At 43.4% G+C, this 16,605-nt stretch overlaps 1 protein-coding gene and 1 non-coding gene across 2 annotated transcripts in view; one reads left to right on the forward strand and one right to left on the reverse strand.

Moving 5' to 3' along the window:
* Positions 1–16,605, reverse strand: part of TMEM266 (transmembrane protein 266) — a 126,795-nt gene that overhangs the window by 93,354 nt on the left and 16,836 nt on the right. The gene's annotated exons all lie outside the window — the stretch shown is intronic.
* TRNAG-CCC lies at positions 6,498–6,570 on the forward strand. Its single transcript has one exon. It is a non-coding gene; the product is annotated as a tRNA-Gly (tRNA).

The following is a 16,605-nucleotide window of genomic DNA, read 5'->3' on the forward strand; positions in this document are numbered from 1 at the left end:
TACCTCCCCCATTAGAACATAAGCTCCTTGAGAGCAGGGGTTTTGTCTCTCTCATTTACCACTGTATCCTCAGCATCTAGAGCAACAGATGCTCTAAAAATACTTACTGAGTGAATGAAGTGTAAGTGGTGACACGCATAGGAAGGTGGAGAGGCTTGGGAGGTAGATGACTTGTGAAGAGACTGGGGGATACGACCCTCGGGGACTGGACATGGACGTGGAGTCGCCACCACAGGTCACCCAGTCACCCTGCCCCTCCACCCAGCTGGCTTCTTCACCCCCACTCAGCAGTGCTCCCAGGACCGCTGACCTCCTGCAACCCCCATCTTCGTGGAGGAGGAGGAAGGCACACCGCTGCTTCCAGCCGAGGAACCTGGGTCTTTGTTGACCACCCAAGTAGTGCCTCCTCCAAAGGGAGGCATCTCTGAAGAAGAGTACCTGCTCCCGGCCCCACTCCTACCTCAATTGGAGCAGGGAGCTGGCCAGGGCTGGCAGGCTACCCGTCTTAGGCTGTTGTCCCGCAGCTCCGGCTGGCTGTCAGAGGGCATGGAGTCCGTGGGCGACAAAGGGGTGAGGGGAGGGATATGTCCTCTCTGTGGATCTGAGGCTGGAATCCCAGCCTTCTCTGGATTCTGACAAGACATTTTGCAATTGTGGTGTCAGGGCGTTTTCACACGGTTAGAGCCCTTGGACATCACCCAGGGACTAGTCCAATCACCTCACCTTGTAGGTAAAGAAACCGAGGCCCAGAAAGAGGCAGTGACCTGCCCAAAGTCACTCAATGACTTAGTGCCTGAGCCAGGACAGGAATCTGGGTCTGCCTCCTGTTTCTCTTCACCACATGGTGCTGCCTGGATAACAGTGTCCTTTGGATCCATTTCTCTTGGCCCCTCTTTCAGACCAGGCCTGGTGGCTTCAACAAAATGCTGATTCCTGACTCTAGCTGGGGCTGTGCCATTGCAGCCCGGGTAAGGAGCGTCCTCCTTTGGACCTTAACCTCTGAGCCTGTGCATTAGGATCTGACCCTGATCCCCACACACTCTGATGGAAATTAGAGGACTCCTGTAGTTGTCACAGCAACTCAGAAGTGCTTTGGTGTCTCGTACTTCAGCTGCTTGGCATCCCTCAACAAGATGCTTTGCTAGGTCTCGGCTCTGTCACCGACCAGCTATGTTATCCCGGGAAAGTCACTAATTTATCCATCTATCTACCCATCCATCATTCACTGCCATCCAAAAAGAATCTGTGCCAACTTAAAATGTCACCTACAAAGCAAGACCATAAAAAAATAAATAAATAAAAGCTCTAAACCATGTTCAGGTAGAAATATAGAGAGATTTTAGGGGCTTAAAAAAACAAACCAAAAGACCCAAGCTAAGTATTGAACAGGTATTGCTTTGGTAATTAGGAACAAAGCTTAAGAACCTAAGCTGATACACAGCTATTCCAGTTTCATTGTGGGCTTTCCAGTCTTTTCTGCTCCCTGGCCTTAGATTCCTCATTTGTAAAATGATGGGGTTGGACGTAACGATCTAAGATTCATTTCAGCGCTGTCATTTTGTGACTCTGTTTTCATAGAAGGATGGGGCAACGTGGCCACTCCACACCCCTCCTCCTCTCCCCATCTCCCTCCTCCCCAGTGGCAGCACAGGGACTGACCCACAGACATACTCAAGCCACGTGTTCTGAGTTCCCCAAATTGCGGGAAATGGACACAATCTGCTGTTAACAGAAGCCACTCGTCCAGTTCATTCAATATTTACTGAGCACATAACCTAAGCAGGGCACGATGCCAAGGTCATGGAGGTAAGTCAGGTAATTCTGACAAAGACGCTGTCCCCAAGGCATTTTCAAAGGCAATGTAAAGTCAGAAGTAGTGGGTTCTGAAGAGGGCAGAATTAGAGACACAGCCTTGCAGGAGCTCAGAGGATTCAAGAGCCCATTTTTTACTGAAGGAATTAGGGAAGCTTTGGGAGGACATTTTTAAACATGGCCTTGGAAGAAGGGTAGGATTTTTAAATGATGAAAGTAATCCATGCACATAGTAATAACAATTCAAATGGTTCGTTAAGTATATAAAATGACAGTAAGTTCTCCTCTCAGCCTCCCACCCCTCAGTCCTAACCTGCTGAGGCAACCACCTCAGGTGACTTGTAAAATACCTATTTTAAGCTTCCTGTCTGCTGCATCGACTTGGGACAGTTTCTCCTCCTGCTCCCCCTTCCAGGAAGTGTGATGAGGTTGCTGGTACCTGGGCACTTCTCTCTGCCTCACCTGAGGAAACGGGACAGTGGCATGGAGTACATGCAGATGTAGGCTCTGGAGCCAGACCGCTGAGGTGCTAATCTCACTGCTTCCATTTTCTAGCTGTGTGACCCTGGGCAGGTTGCTCCACCTCTCTGTGCTTCAGTATCCTTATCTGGAAAATGGATATAAAAATAGCACCTAACTCATAGCCTTGTCATGAATTCAATAACTTTTAACAGGCTTAGGATAGTGCTGGGACATAGTGGAGACTCAATGAATGGTAGCTATCTTATTGCTAACACTCTTCTCCACATTTCAAATTTTGATTACCTGTTCAAGTTCTTCTTTACATGTCAAGGTTTAAATCATTCAGATTCTGCTTTGGAGCTCCATGAATTTTTGCATGTTTTGTAAACTTCACATAAATTGAATCTAAAACTTGAAGAACAATAAGCAATATTTATGTTTATGATTACATACACTGCAGCATCAGGTAGGGTGAATAAATCATGACAGAAAGGGCTATAACACTATTTCCAGCCAAGTTACTGGATGGAAAAAATTCAAATATATAGGTTTATTGTTCTTTTTTTATCTGCCATCAAACTGCTCAAAATCATATTATATTTCAGTTTGCTTCATGTTTGGCCCAGACTTCTTCCACAGGCTTTTCTCTACATTTCTGAGGTTTCTCATTGCCCTTTTTCTTACAGAAAGTAGAACTATATGTTTTCTTCATCCTATGGCAAGACTGTCAAGATCCCTAATTTTCCTGTTAAATGATCAATTTTGGACACATTACTCTATGGATCTGCTCTACCACCATTAATCTGACATGGCTCTATTTTTTCCCCCTCAGATCCCATGTTTCTTCTTTATTGAATTTCTTTCATTTTTTTTCTGGAGTACACCTTCAAGTAATTTTCCTGAGTAAAATTATGTGGAAAGGAAATGTTCCAAGTATTTGTATGCCTGAATGTGACATTATTTTACACTATGCTTTTTCTAATTTTTCTCCTAAATTCTCTTCAACCGTATGGTTTCCATCCCTGCCCTCCAATAAAAATGCTCTTGATGCGTTAGTCAGGGATCTCCTAGTTACCAAACACAATGTACACATTTAGGCCTAAACCTTTCTGTGACATTTGACATTGTTGATGTTGTTGTTGTTCTTAAAACTCTTTATTCTCTTAGTTTTGAGGATTCTTTGTCCTTTTCCTCTTTCTCTGTTTGTTTCTTTTCAGGCTTTCCCTTCTCAACTCTACAATAGTGATATTCATTTTTAAAAAAATATTTATGATTTATTTGGCTGTGCCGGGTCTTAGTTGCAGCACATGGTATCTTTGTTGCCGCATATGGGATCTCGTTCCCTGACCAGGGCATTGGGAGCAGGGAGTCTTAGCCACTGGACTACCAGAGAAGTCCCAATGCTGATATTCTTTGATGTTCCATCTCTTCCAAACTCATGATCTCTTCTATATGGGCTTTCAAAAAAGGCTCATCTAATCCTAGGGCTTCAGCCACGATCTCTGTGTCGAAACAGAGTTCTAACTAAATACTGCATAATAATTTCAAAATTAGTATGTTTAAATCTTATTTTTTTCTTGGTCATACCATGCCGCTTGCAGGATCTTAGTTCCCTGACCAGGGATTGAACCAGCGTCCTTGGCAGTGAAAGCATGCAGTCTTAACTAGTGGACCACTAGGGAATTCCCAAGTATGTTTACATCTTAATCATAAATGTACTTCCATTCAAAGGCTGTTTCCATTCTTGTGGTTTTAATTTGGGGTAACGGAGTCACCACTGACCCAAATCTCCTCTCTTAAGCACTATGCAGTCATCCTCAACCTCTCCTTTGGCATCTCCCAACCAGTTGCCTCACCAATTCAAGTCTATACCAGAAATACCTCTGGAATTTCATCATCTTCCCTGTTCTCAGAGCTGCCGCTGTTGCTGCTTAGTCGCTTCAGTTGTGTCTGACTCTGAGTGACCCTAAGGACTGCAGCCTGCCAGGCTCTTATGTCCATGGGATTCTCTAGGCAAGAGTACTAGAGTGGGTGGCCATGCCCTCCTCCAGGGGATCTTCCCAACCCAGGATCAAACCTGGGTCTCCTGAATTGCAGGCAGAGTCCTTACCACTGAGCCACTAAGGAACCCCCATTCTCATTGCCACTTTAATTCAAATCCTCATCATTTCTCACCTGGATTACGGAAATAGCCTCCTTATTGGCCCTTCTGCTCCCCAGCCTCCTCCCAGTCTCTCTAGCCTTCATTCAGCTAGTTATGTTCCAAAATTTTTTGTGTGATAAAGCATGCATGTATGCTAAGTTGCTTCAGTCATGTCCAACTCTTTGTGACCCTATGGACTGTAGCTCACCAGGCTCTTCTGTCTATGGGATTTTTCTAGACAAGAATATTGGAGTGGGTTTGCATGCCCTCCTCCAGGGGATGTTTTCAACCCAGAGATCGAACACATGTCTCCTGAGTCTGCTGCATTGCAGGCAGATTCTTTACGCACTGGGCCACCTGGGAAGCCTGTGTGTGATCATCTTTCCTCTATTTAAGACCCAACTGGCTCTCTACTGCTTATATATATATATATATAGAATGATGCTCAAACTCCTAAGAATTACACACGACACTTTGCAATTTACCTCTCTACATTTATATTTCGAATCCTTCTCTCACGCTTCAGCCCCACCTTTTCTATATACACTTCAGCCACAAACATTTCCAGGGATCCCATCCTTTCTAGACACTATCTCCCTAGACTCTATGTGTTCTTATTTACTGTTTCAGGCTCCATTGTTCCTTCCACAATCCCAGAGAACCTGGCTAATAACTGTCTAGCATACAGTACTGTTGAGATCTATTTTCTTCTTCCACTGTGGCTATGCTGTCAACTCCTGGGAAGCCAGGCCTATGTTATATTTACTGGTCTCATCGGCACCTACCACAGTTCTAACCACATGACGATTCGATTTGATGTCAAGAGAAGAAAAGACAGCAAAACCTCAGGGAATGAGTATGTTCAGGAGCAGGAAGAGGAGCCATGATGAGGGTTTGTGTGAGGGTAATAAGAAACCTGCAGAGTCACAAAGGCCTAGGGGAGAGAATTTCAAGGAGGAGGGCATGGTTGGTGATGTCGAATGTTCAGGGAGGTTGAAGATGAGGCTGGAGATGATGATGCCACTAGATCTGGAGACTTGGAGGTCTCTGGCCACCTTCAGGAAAAACATTCCAGTAGCAGGAGAAAGGAGTTCATCTGAAAGGTTTGGGAGGGAGGAAGGGGCGTGAAAGCAGTTATTTTCTGGCCTGACTGCTACAGCACTTGACATTGACCCTCCCTATTTATTGAATCACTTACCCCTTCTTTGGCTCTTATGAAGCACATTTTGTATCTCCTCAGATTCCTTCATGGGCTCCTAGTTCTCTACTGACCTTTAAATGTCAAGGTTTCCAAGGTTCTGTTTTTAGCCCTTGTCTCTGCTTAATCCTCAAACTCTCCCATTCATTATGATTTCAATGATGCCTACCTCTTGGTGACCCCACACTCTTATCTTCAGCCCTGGACTCTCCCCAGGCTTCAGACCCATCTTTAGCTCTGCCTGTTGCACATGGAAATTCCTCAGGGTTACAACAAGCTCACCTTTCTGGAACCCAACTCACCGGCCACCACCAAAAATCCTCCCTCAAAACCTGCTTCCAAATTTTCAGCAACTGTATCAACCTATCAACGGGTACAATCCAAAGACTTAACTCTTCCCTCTTCATTTTTTAAGTTCTATCAATCCTACCACCTCCTTTTCATACACTAAAAACAAACTAGGACGAGAAATTAAGAAAACAATCCCATTTACAAATCACTTCAAAAAGAATAAAAATGCCTAATAATAAATCTAACTAAGGAGGTAAAAGACCTGTACTCAGAAAAATGATGACGTGATGAAAGAAACTGAAGATAATGCAAAAAAATGGGAAGATACACTGTGCTCATGGATTGGAAGAATTAATACTGCTAAAATGAACATACAACCTAAGGCAATTTACAGATTCAATACAATCCCTATCAAAATGCCAATGGCATTTTTCACAAAACTAGAACAAATAATTCTAAAATATATAGAGAAACACAAAAGTCCCTGAATAGCCTAAACAGTCTTAAGGAAGAAGACAAAGCTGGAGGTATCTTGCTCCCTGATTTCAAACTACAAATCTACAGTAATCAAAATAGTATGGTACTGGGACTTCCCTGGTGGTCCAGCGGTTAAAACTCTGCATTCCCAATGCAGGGGGCCTGGGTTCAATCCCTGGTCAGGGAACTAGATCCCACATGCTGCAGCTAAGAGCCTGTGTGACGCAACTGAAGATCCTGCACTTGACAACGAAGATCTTGTGTTCTGTAACTAAAACCCGGTGCAGCCAAATTAAAAAAAAAAAAAAAATACTGACACAAAAACAGGCACATGGGTCAAGGAAACAGAACAGGGAATCCAGGGAAAAAAAAACCCACATTTATATGGTCAATCCATCTATGACAAAGGAGGCAAGAATATTCAATGGGGAAAAGACAGCCTCTTCAATAAAGGAAACCTAGACAGAGGATGAGATGGTTGGATGGCATCACCGACTCAATGGACATGAGTTTGAGTAAACTCCAGGAGTTGGTGATGGACAGGGAGGCCTGGCGTGCTGTGGTTCATGGGGTCGCAAAGAGTCAGACACTACTGAGCGACTGAACTGAACTGAACTTGAGGCAACTACAAGCAAAAGAATCAGACTAGACCACCCTTTCACATCACATATGAGAATAAACTCAAAATGGATTAAGGACTTAAATGTAAGGCCTGAAACCATAAAACTTCTGGAAGAAAACATAGGCAATATGCTCTTTAACATGAGTCTTAGCAATACTTTTTTGGATGTCTCCTCAGGCAAAAGAAACAAAAGCAAAAATCAGCAAATGGGATTGCATCAAACTAAAAAGCTTTTGCAGAGTGAAACTGTTAACAAAATGAAAAGGCTGCCTACTGAATAGGAGAAGATATTTGTAAATTATATATCTGATAAGGGGTTAATACCTGAAACACACAAAGAACTTACACAACTCAACATCAAGAAGACAAAAAACTTGATTAAAAAATGGACAGAGGAGCTTAATAGACATTTTTCCAAAGCAGACATACAGATGGTTAATAGACACATGAAAAGATGCCCAAAATCACTAGCCATCAGGGAAATGCAAATCAAAACCACAATGAGATATCACCTCACACCTGTCAGAAGAGCCATTATCAAAAAGACAAGAGATAACAAGTGTTGGTGAGGATGTGGAGGAAAGGGAACCCTCATGCATGGGAATGTAAATTGATGCAGCTACTCTGGAAAGAAGCATGGCAGCCTCCCTTAAAAATTAAAAATAGAACTACCCTATGATCCAGCAATTCCACTCCTGGGTACTTATACAAAGAAAATGAAAAGATATATCCGCCCCTATGTTAATTACAGCATTATTAACAATAGTCAAGATATGGAGGCAATCTAAGTGCCCATCAATAGAAAAATGGATAAAGAAGATGTGATATACAGATATATAGATACACACATATACACACAATGGAGTATTACTCAGCCATGAAAAAGAATGAAGTCCTGCCATTTGTGACAACATGGTTGGACCAAGAGGTGTTAAGTGAAATAATATACACAGAGAAAAGACAATACTGTAGATTTCACTTATATATGGAGTCTAAAAAACCAAAATAAATGAACAAACGTAACTAAACAACAGAGTCACTGATACAGAGACTAACAGGTAGTTGCTAGAGGGGAGGGGGTTGGAGAAAGAAGAAAAAAAGAATCCTATTACCTCAATAATCCAGAAATTCATCCCCTCTTTTTCCAAACCTATTGCTTAAATTCTAGCATTCTAAAATTTTTCTACTCCATTGTTACAATCACCCCAAGTCAATTCTCAATTCCTCTTTGAGCATTCTCCACACTGTTTCCACAGAAGTCGTTTTCCTCTAGTACTTAAAAAAAAAAATGGATGCATAATTTACATACAATAAAACACACAAATTGTAAGTGCAAAATTTGACGGGCTTAAACATAACCACTACCCCAATCAAGAAACAGAACATTCCAAAAAAAAAGAAAGAAAGAAACAGAACATTCCCATAGCCTCAGAAGGTTCCCTTATGACTCTCTCCGGTCAAGCCCCTGATGCCCAGAGGCAGTTGATGTCCTGATTTCTATTACCATAGAACAGTTTTGCCTGTTCTTAAACTGTATGTAAATGGAATCACATGGTATGGATTATCTTGTGTCTGGATTCTTTAGTCAACACAGTGTCTGTGAAAGTCATCCAGGCTATGGCATTTTCACTAGGTTCTTTATGTTGCTGCGAATGCGTGCTCAGTCACTTCAGTCGTGTCCAACTCTGCGACGCTCTGAACTGTAGCCCATCTGGCTCCTCTCTCCATGGGATCCTCCAGGCAAGAATACTGGAGTGAGTTGCCATGCCCTCCTCCAGGGGATCTTTCCAATCCAGGGATTGAACCCGAGTCTTCTGCATTGCAGGCGGATTCTTTACTGCTGAGCCACCGAAGAAGTCCTTTATATTGCTGAGTAGTACACAATTGTATGGATATACCACAACTTATGTTTCCATTCATCTGTTGATGAAAAATTGAGTTGTTTCTAGTTTTTGCTCTTATGAAAAGTCATGAACTTATGAAAAAGCTGTCATGAACATTTTTGTATGTCTTTTTTGGACATATATTTTCAATTTTAGATAAATATATAGGAATAGAAGTGCCAGTTCATAGGATAGGTGTATGTTCAATTTTGTAAGGAACTGTCAAACAGCTCTCCAATATGGTTCTACTACTTTATAATTCCACAAGCCATGTCTGAGAGTTCCAGTTGCCAAAATAAGTCTTTTTCAAATGCATATATGTCATGCCATTTTCCTACTTAGTGATCATCTCTATCTCCACATATGTTCAAATTCCACAGGAAATAGGCAAGGCTCTCCATTTTCTGTGTCCCAGTCGTCCAGTCTCACTTCTTACTATTTCTCCACATGTTCCCTTCATTCCAGTCATAGAAACGTCAGTCAGTTCCCTCAACTCATGAAGTCTTTTCACTTCTTCGTATAAGTCCTTCCCTCTGCCACAATGCCATTTTCCCCTCATTTGCATAACGGATGTCTACTCATCTTTTCAAAGGTGTTTGCTGATTACTTCACACCTGTACCTACACCCCTGTGAGTTAATGGCTGCTATTCTGTACCCCCTTAACATACACGGTTTAACTCCATTAGAATATTCTGCTCGAAGCAAAAGCATTAGAACACATTATTCTCTTCTTGCTATCTGACTAGCTCCTGAAAGACACTTCTATCACTGCTTAATGATGGTCTACTGCCAGATGACACTACCAGCAGTTGTGCATAAAGTAAGTAAAAATAGCCATGGCCCTTGCTCCCCTAGAGCTTAGGGTAGAGTGGAAAAGAAAGCCAGGTAACCACACTCATAAATGGAGAATTAGGTACTGAGTTAATAAGTGTTCTGAACAAAGGGGGTGATGAGTCTACGAGTATGTAAAAGAAAAAAAATCTGTCCTAAATACAGTGGAGGAGGGGGCATGGAAGGTTTCCCTGAGCAGATAACCTAACTGGAATCTAAAGGAGACACAGGGATTAATTAGGTGAGAGAACTTGAGACTGTTCAAGAAACTGAAATGAAGCTGGTGAGATTTGAGAACAGAAACTGATGGGCCCCGTGTGATGGAACAGAGTTGGACAAGCGCCAGACCAGAAGCTGCTCAGATTTGGTCACCATTTAGCTCAAGATCAAGCTGCAGGAGATGCGGTGGTATCGTCCTCCACTGACAGCCATGATGGATGCCCACTGCCCATCACTGTATGCAGCACGGGCTCATGTGAAACAGACATTTGTGAATTAATTTTAGAAGCACTCAAGAAGTTTGACGGCTAAGGGAAGGAGGGACCACATGTATCTTGAATGCGCTGCAGAATTAAGGAATAGTGTTTTTAAGCAAAGGCACAACTTGGGTTTGTTGAGGGAATACAGCCAATAAAGGGATGGACTGTGTAAATAGAGTTCTGATGTAGGTGGGAAGGATGGAATCACAAATATAGAGATGATCAGTTTTGAAAAGGAAGAATAATTCTGCCACTGAGGTATGAGAAAAGGGCAGAAAAACAGGGAAAAATCTAGAGAAAAGACATGAACTCATGGCAGATATGTTATTACTAGGCAAGGGTGTTATTACAGTCACGTGCGTTCACTGGAAATGTCATTGAATCTGCATGGTGCTATCAGACGATCACTCTTTGTCAGCTGCGCTGTGGATTCTGCCTATAGTCACGGCAGCAGATTTATAGAGCGGTGACTCGCAACCAGCACGACACTAAGTTTTCACATGCGTTTGCCATCTCACTAAATTTTCACAGTTCACAATTTTTCAAAGTACATAATTTTAGGCCCAACTTACAGATGAATTACAATTTACAGAACTTGGGTTCAAGGAGGTTGAAAACCTTTCCTGGATCCACACTGTCAGTGAGTAGATGACCTGGAACTGGAACTCTAGTCCTGCGGCAACTTGGTAGACTGGCCATTCTGCTACCTGTGCGCTGGTTTCAGATGCTTTATTCCAATACAGCTGGAACATGGGCACAGCGCAAGGCGGCAGAGGCAGTTTTTGCCTATAGGGTTGGTTTAATTTGCACAATGTGCTTTCCAGGGTCTCCTTACAAGTAAATGAGTAATAAGAAAACAGTTTGGGAAGCTAGAATGCAACACTCTGGCCTAGAATGCACTGTCCTCTTACTGAGATGGGAAGAATCATAAAGAAACCAACATTGGAGTATGCCACAGGTTAACCTGACTAAAGATGAGGTCGGTAACTTCTCCGTAGAGTGCCATGAGTCCAGGAGTGCCATGGAGACATGCCTTCATTCGACCTTTGGAGCTTCAGGCACAAATGCCAAGATGGCAATAGCTTGGGTAACTAGAGTGACTATGGGCGGGGCAGCCCTTAGAAGACAAACCTATCCCAACAGGAGAAAAAAAGCCTTTGGGATAAGTGCCAGAGTGTCCACGGAAAGCTACAAAGCTGTAAAGACCCTGGGCCAGGAGACAGGTGTCCACACCAACAGAGAACAGCAGGTGATGCGGGAACTGGCTCCATCTGTAGAGAGCAGTACTGCTGGAGTGATCTGAATTAGAGGAGGGAAAGGGAGCCAGATGGGCAGGTTCCTTGTTTGGAGAGGTGCCTTTAGGGATCTTAACAGGAGACATTGCGCATCACTGCTGCCACCAGCCAGTGTGGTCTCTTGATCATTATTAAGCTTCCTTGTGCTATCTTATTGGAGAAGGAAATGGCAACCCACTCCAGTATTCTTGCCTGGAGAATTCCATGGACAGAGGAGCCTGGTGAGCTATTGTCCATGGGGTCGCAAAGAGTTGGACATGACTGAGCGATTAACATTGACACATGCTATCTTATGGGCTTCCCAGATGGCAGAGCGGTAAAGAAACTGCCTGCCAATGCAGGAGACATGGGTTTGATCCCATGTCTGGTTAGGGAAGATCCCCTAGAGCAGAAAATGGCAACCCACTCCACAAATCTTGCCTGGAAAATTCCATGGACAGAGGAGCCGGGAAGCTACAGTCCATGGGGTCATAAAGAGTCAGACGTGATTGAGCACATACACACACATGCTATCTTATAGCCCATGCACTTGCAGATTGAGATCTACTTAGTCTGGGCTGTAGCTGACATAGTTTTTATTAAATTTTTTAAAAATCTTTTGTTCATTCCACATGGCATGCAGGATCTTAGTTCCCCAACCAGGATTGAACCCTGATTGAACCCTGCATTGGCAGCATAGAGTCTTAACTACTGGACCAACAGGGAAGTCCCCAGTTCATATTTATTTTAGCATAACTGAAGACTCATTCCAGCCCATGCAGCTTTTCCAGTTTAAGGAGCTATAGTTAGTTGACCAGCGCCCCTGCAAAACTCATGTGTGACCTTATTTAGAAATAGGTCTCTGTAATTAATTAAATAAGGACATATTAGAGTAGGGTAGGCCCTAAATTCAATGACAGGTTTCTTTAAAAGAGACAGACGCAGAGAAGACAGAGAAGGCCATGTGAAGACCAAGGCACAGACTGGTGTGATGAGGCCACAATCCAAGAAACACCTGTGTCCACCAGAACTGGCAAAGATGATTCACCACTAGAGCTTTCGGAGGGAATATAGCCCTGTTGACTCCTTGATCTTAGACTTTCAGCCTCCAGAACTGTGAGAGAATAAATCTCTGTTCTTTTAAGCCTCTCAGTGTCTGGTACAGCATCCCCAGGAAACTAACACAGGAACTGAGGTCATTCTTCTGAAAGATACATCAATGAGCTCTCCAGGCCTCAGGAGCCCCTTACTTCACCCCTATATGTGAGCGCCAAGAAAAAAATGTCTGCTGAATAAATACATTTCCCAGATTTTAAATTGAGGGAGAGGCATGATGTTCCCTGAGGAGGTGCAGAGGGATCAACAGTAACAGTAGACAGTATCTGGAAGACTCCAAGCCTGTATCTCAAGAAGTCTGATCATGTGGCTTTAGCAGGCAAATTCAATAAGCGTCAGGATGTGGTCTCTAGTTTTGTCATTCTCAAGGTTGAGTCAACCTTTGCATGATTAGCTAAATCATGCTAATCAAACTCGCAAGAAATAAAAACCAGGTTGCAAATGTATTCATTGGTACATGTGTGAGAAAGAGAGAAAGCTTCCCTTTCAGGATCCACAATGCTCAAGTTCACTACCAGGGCCCAGAGTGAGTACACCAAAAGCTGATCAGAGACTATATATATATATATTTGGCTGCATTAAGTCTTAGTTGGATCTTTAGTTGTGGCATGTGGGATCTAGTTTCCTGACCAGTGATTGAACTTGGGCCCCCTGCATTAGAACAAAGAGCTTTAGCCACTGGACCACCAGAGAAGTCCCAATAATTGTATTCAACTTGCTATATTATAATTATGTTCTGGACTTGCTTCCCTAATGTCACAAAGCGGGTGACGTTCACTAAACTACCAGGTTCTTCTAAACTCACACAGACTGAAGCACACCAGGCTTCCCTGCCCTTCACTATCTCCCAGAGTTTGCTCCCATTCATGTCCATTGAGTCGGTGATGCCATGCAACTGTCTCATCCTGTCATCCCCTTTTCCTCTTGCCTTCAATCTTTCCCAGCCTCAGGGTCTTTTTCAAAGGGCTGGCCCTTCACATCACGTGGCTAAAGTATTGGAGTTTCAGCTTCAGTCCCTCCAATGAATATTCAGGGTTGATTTCCTTTAGGATTGACGGCTTTAATCTCCTAGCTGTCCAAGGGACTCTCAAGAGTCTTCTCTAGCACCGCAATTCAAAAGCATCAATTCTTTGGTGCCCAGCCTTCCTTATGGTCCAACTCTCACATCCATACATGACTACTGGAAAAACCATAGCTTTGATAGTATGGACCTTTGTCGGCCAAGTGATGTCTCTGCTTTTTAATATACTGTCTAGGTTGGTCATAGCTTTTCTTCCAAGGAGCAAGCATCTTTTAATTTCATGGCTGCAGTCACCATCTGCAGTGATTTTGGAGCCCAAGTAAATAAAATTTGTCACTGCTTCCACTTTTTCTCCTTCTATTTGCCATGAAGTGATGGGGCCATATACCATTTGTTAATAACCATAATTAATATGATTAAGTTTCCTGTAGCTACTGTAACAAAGTATCACAAACATGGAGGTATTCTTTTTAAAGAGTAGAAATGTATTCTCTCACAGTTCTTGAGGCCAAGGTTCCAAAATTAATGCGTTGGTAGCACCGAAGAATTGATGCTTTTGAACTGTGGTGTTGGAGAAGACTCTTGAGAGTCCCTTGGACTGCAAGGAGATCCAACCAGTCCATCCTAGAGGAGATCAGTTCTGGGTGTTCATTGGAAGGACTGATGCTGAAGCTGAAACTCCAATACTTTGGCCACTTCATGCGAAGAGTTGACTCATTGGAAAAGACCCTGATGCTGGGAGGGATTGGGGGCAGGAGGAGAAGGGGACGACAGAGGATGAGATGGCTGGATGGCATCACCGACTCGATGGACATGAGTTTGAGTAAACTCCGGGAGTTGGTGATGGACAGGGAGGCCTGGCGTGCTGCGGTTCATGGGGTTGCAAAGAGTCAGACACGACTGAGTGACTGAACTGAAGTGAAGTGAAGGCTGTGCTCCTTCTGGGAGAAGCTCTGGCTCTGGCCTCTTCCACTTTCTCGTCACTCCAGGTGCTCCTTGGCTTGCGGTCTCATCACTCCAGTCTTGGCCTCTGGATCACACTGCCACTTCTTTTCCATGTGTCCATGATAATCCAGAATGATCTCATCTAAAGAATCTTAACTTAATCACATCTGCCTCAAATCACATTCCCCCCACTGCAAAAGTAACACTTATAGGTTCCAGGGACTTGGTTTGAATACCTTTTGCAGTTTTTGGGGAGTGTGATTTGGCAAGTCACCATTCAAGGCTTTTGAACACTGGGACCTATCTGTCTTCATATTTCTTCAGTGTCTCACATATGAATGCAAATGAATAGGCAATCTTATTTATAAATTCTAAGGTGCCTCACTACCACTACAGACCATCAGTATCCCTCTGAAAGGTAATCTAGGATCTTTACACCACTGGCCACTCAAGCACAGGCCAGTGTGAATGAGTTTCATGGGTTCATGATTCAATGTGAATTATCTCTTACAAGGAACCCATCTCTTCAGGCCAACCTGTCTGTATAAACAGTAATTGCAACCAGCACTAATTTTGACTGTGATGCTAAATATGTTGCATGATTATCTTTTGCTCTACCTGTTCAAATCCTTTCTACCTTCTGAGGCCCAGCTAATGCTCTACTTTCCTGGGACACATTTTCTTGCCCACCACACCTTTCCACAATCCTGCTTTCCTTTGAGGTCTTCCCGCCCTTCCTGCCCATGGGAATCACTTCTGCTTTGTTGCTGTTCAGATGCCAAGCCATGTCTGCCTCTTTGTGACCCCATGAACTGCAGCACGCCAGGCCTCCCTGTCCTTCACCATCTCCCTAAGTTTGCCCAAGTTCATGTCCATTGCATTGGTGATACCATCCAGGCACCTCATCCTCTGATGCCCTCTTCTCCTTCTGCTTGGGACTTGGTAAACTCTAAGAGTTTCTTCTCAAATTAGACTCAATGCATATAGTATAGTATATTGTAATTTTGTTAAATAATCGTTGGGTGATGAATGTAAGGAAAACTAGTGAGCTAAAGAACAGATCACACTAACACAAGACTTCTCCACTCTGAGGCAGGGAAAAACACCTATTTGCTTGGAAGGTCCAAGAGAAGGCAGAATACTCATTTTGGGATCAACTGATTTAGAAAATTAGATAATTATCTCCTGGAGGATGAGATGTTTAACATTCAGCTAAAAGATAAAGTTCTTTTACATAAGTGGTAACTGTTAAGAAGGCTTCCCAGGTGGCACAGCAGTAAAGAATCCGCCTGCCAATGTTGGAGATGCAGGAGACAGGGGATCAACCCCTGGGTCAGGAAGATCCCCTGGAGTAGGAAATGGCAACCCATTCCAGTATTCTTGCCTGGGAAATCAAGACAGATTTTTTTTTTCCCAGAGAAATCAAGAGAAGCCTAGTGGGCTATAGTCCATGGGGGTCACAAAGAGTCGGACATGACTGAGCAAGCACACACGCAGACAGCTGTTGAGACAGTCAGGGACTGTGATTTTCTATCAAGGAATACATCATAAAGGGGCTTCCCTGGTAGTTCAGCGGTTAAAACCCTGCGCTGCCAATGTAGGGGGCATGGGTTCCATCGCTAATGAGGGAACTAAGATCCCACATGCCGTGTGGTGCAACTAAAGATTTCAAAGAAAGAAAAAAAGACAGCACCGACCTTTCAGGAAGGAAAGTTAGAGGGCGTAAAGTGTCTTCCTCTCCTCCCAGACAGGATTTGGTGAAGAATTTGTACAGAAAAAATAGCCCCAATTTCAAAATGGATGTGAATATGCAGCAGAAGAACTCTAAGAATCAGAAGCTCTGAAAGGAAGGAGAATTGCCTGATTCAGGAGTCCCTGACATCATCTGTTAACAGAACCTGGTGACGAGAGTCACAGCCCAAGTACGAGGCATGACCTTCATGTTGCTAAACACACCGCTCAATTTCTCAGACACACGGGACAACGGACCACTCACTCTTCCTTCTTGAAATATTTTGTACTCTTTATCTCTGGCTTCAATGGATGTTCC

The sequence above is a fragment of the Cervus canadensis genome, chromosome 17 (assembly GCF_019320065.1).
Source record: "Cervus canadensis isolate Bull #8, Minnesota chromosome 17, ASM1932006v1, whole genome shotgun sequence".
Lineage (NCBI taxonomy): Eukaryota > Metazoa > Chordata > Mammalia > Artiodactyla > Cervidae > Cervus > Cervus canadensis.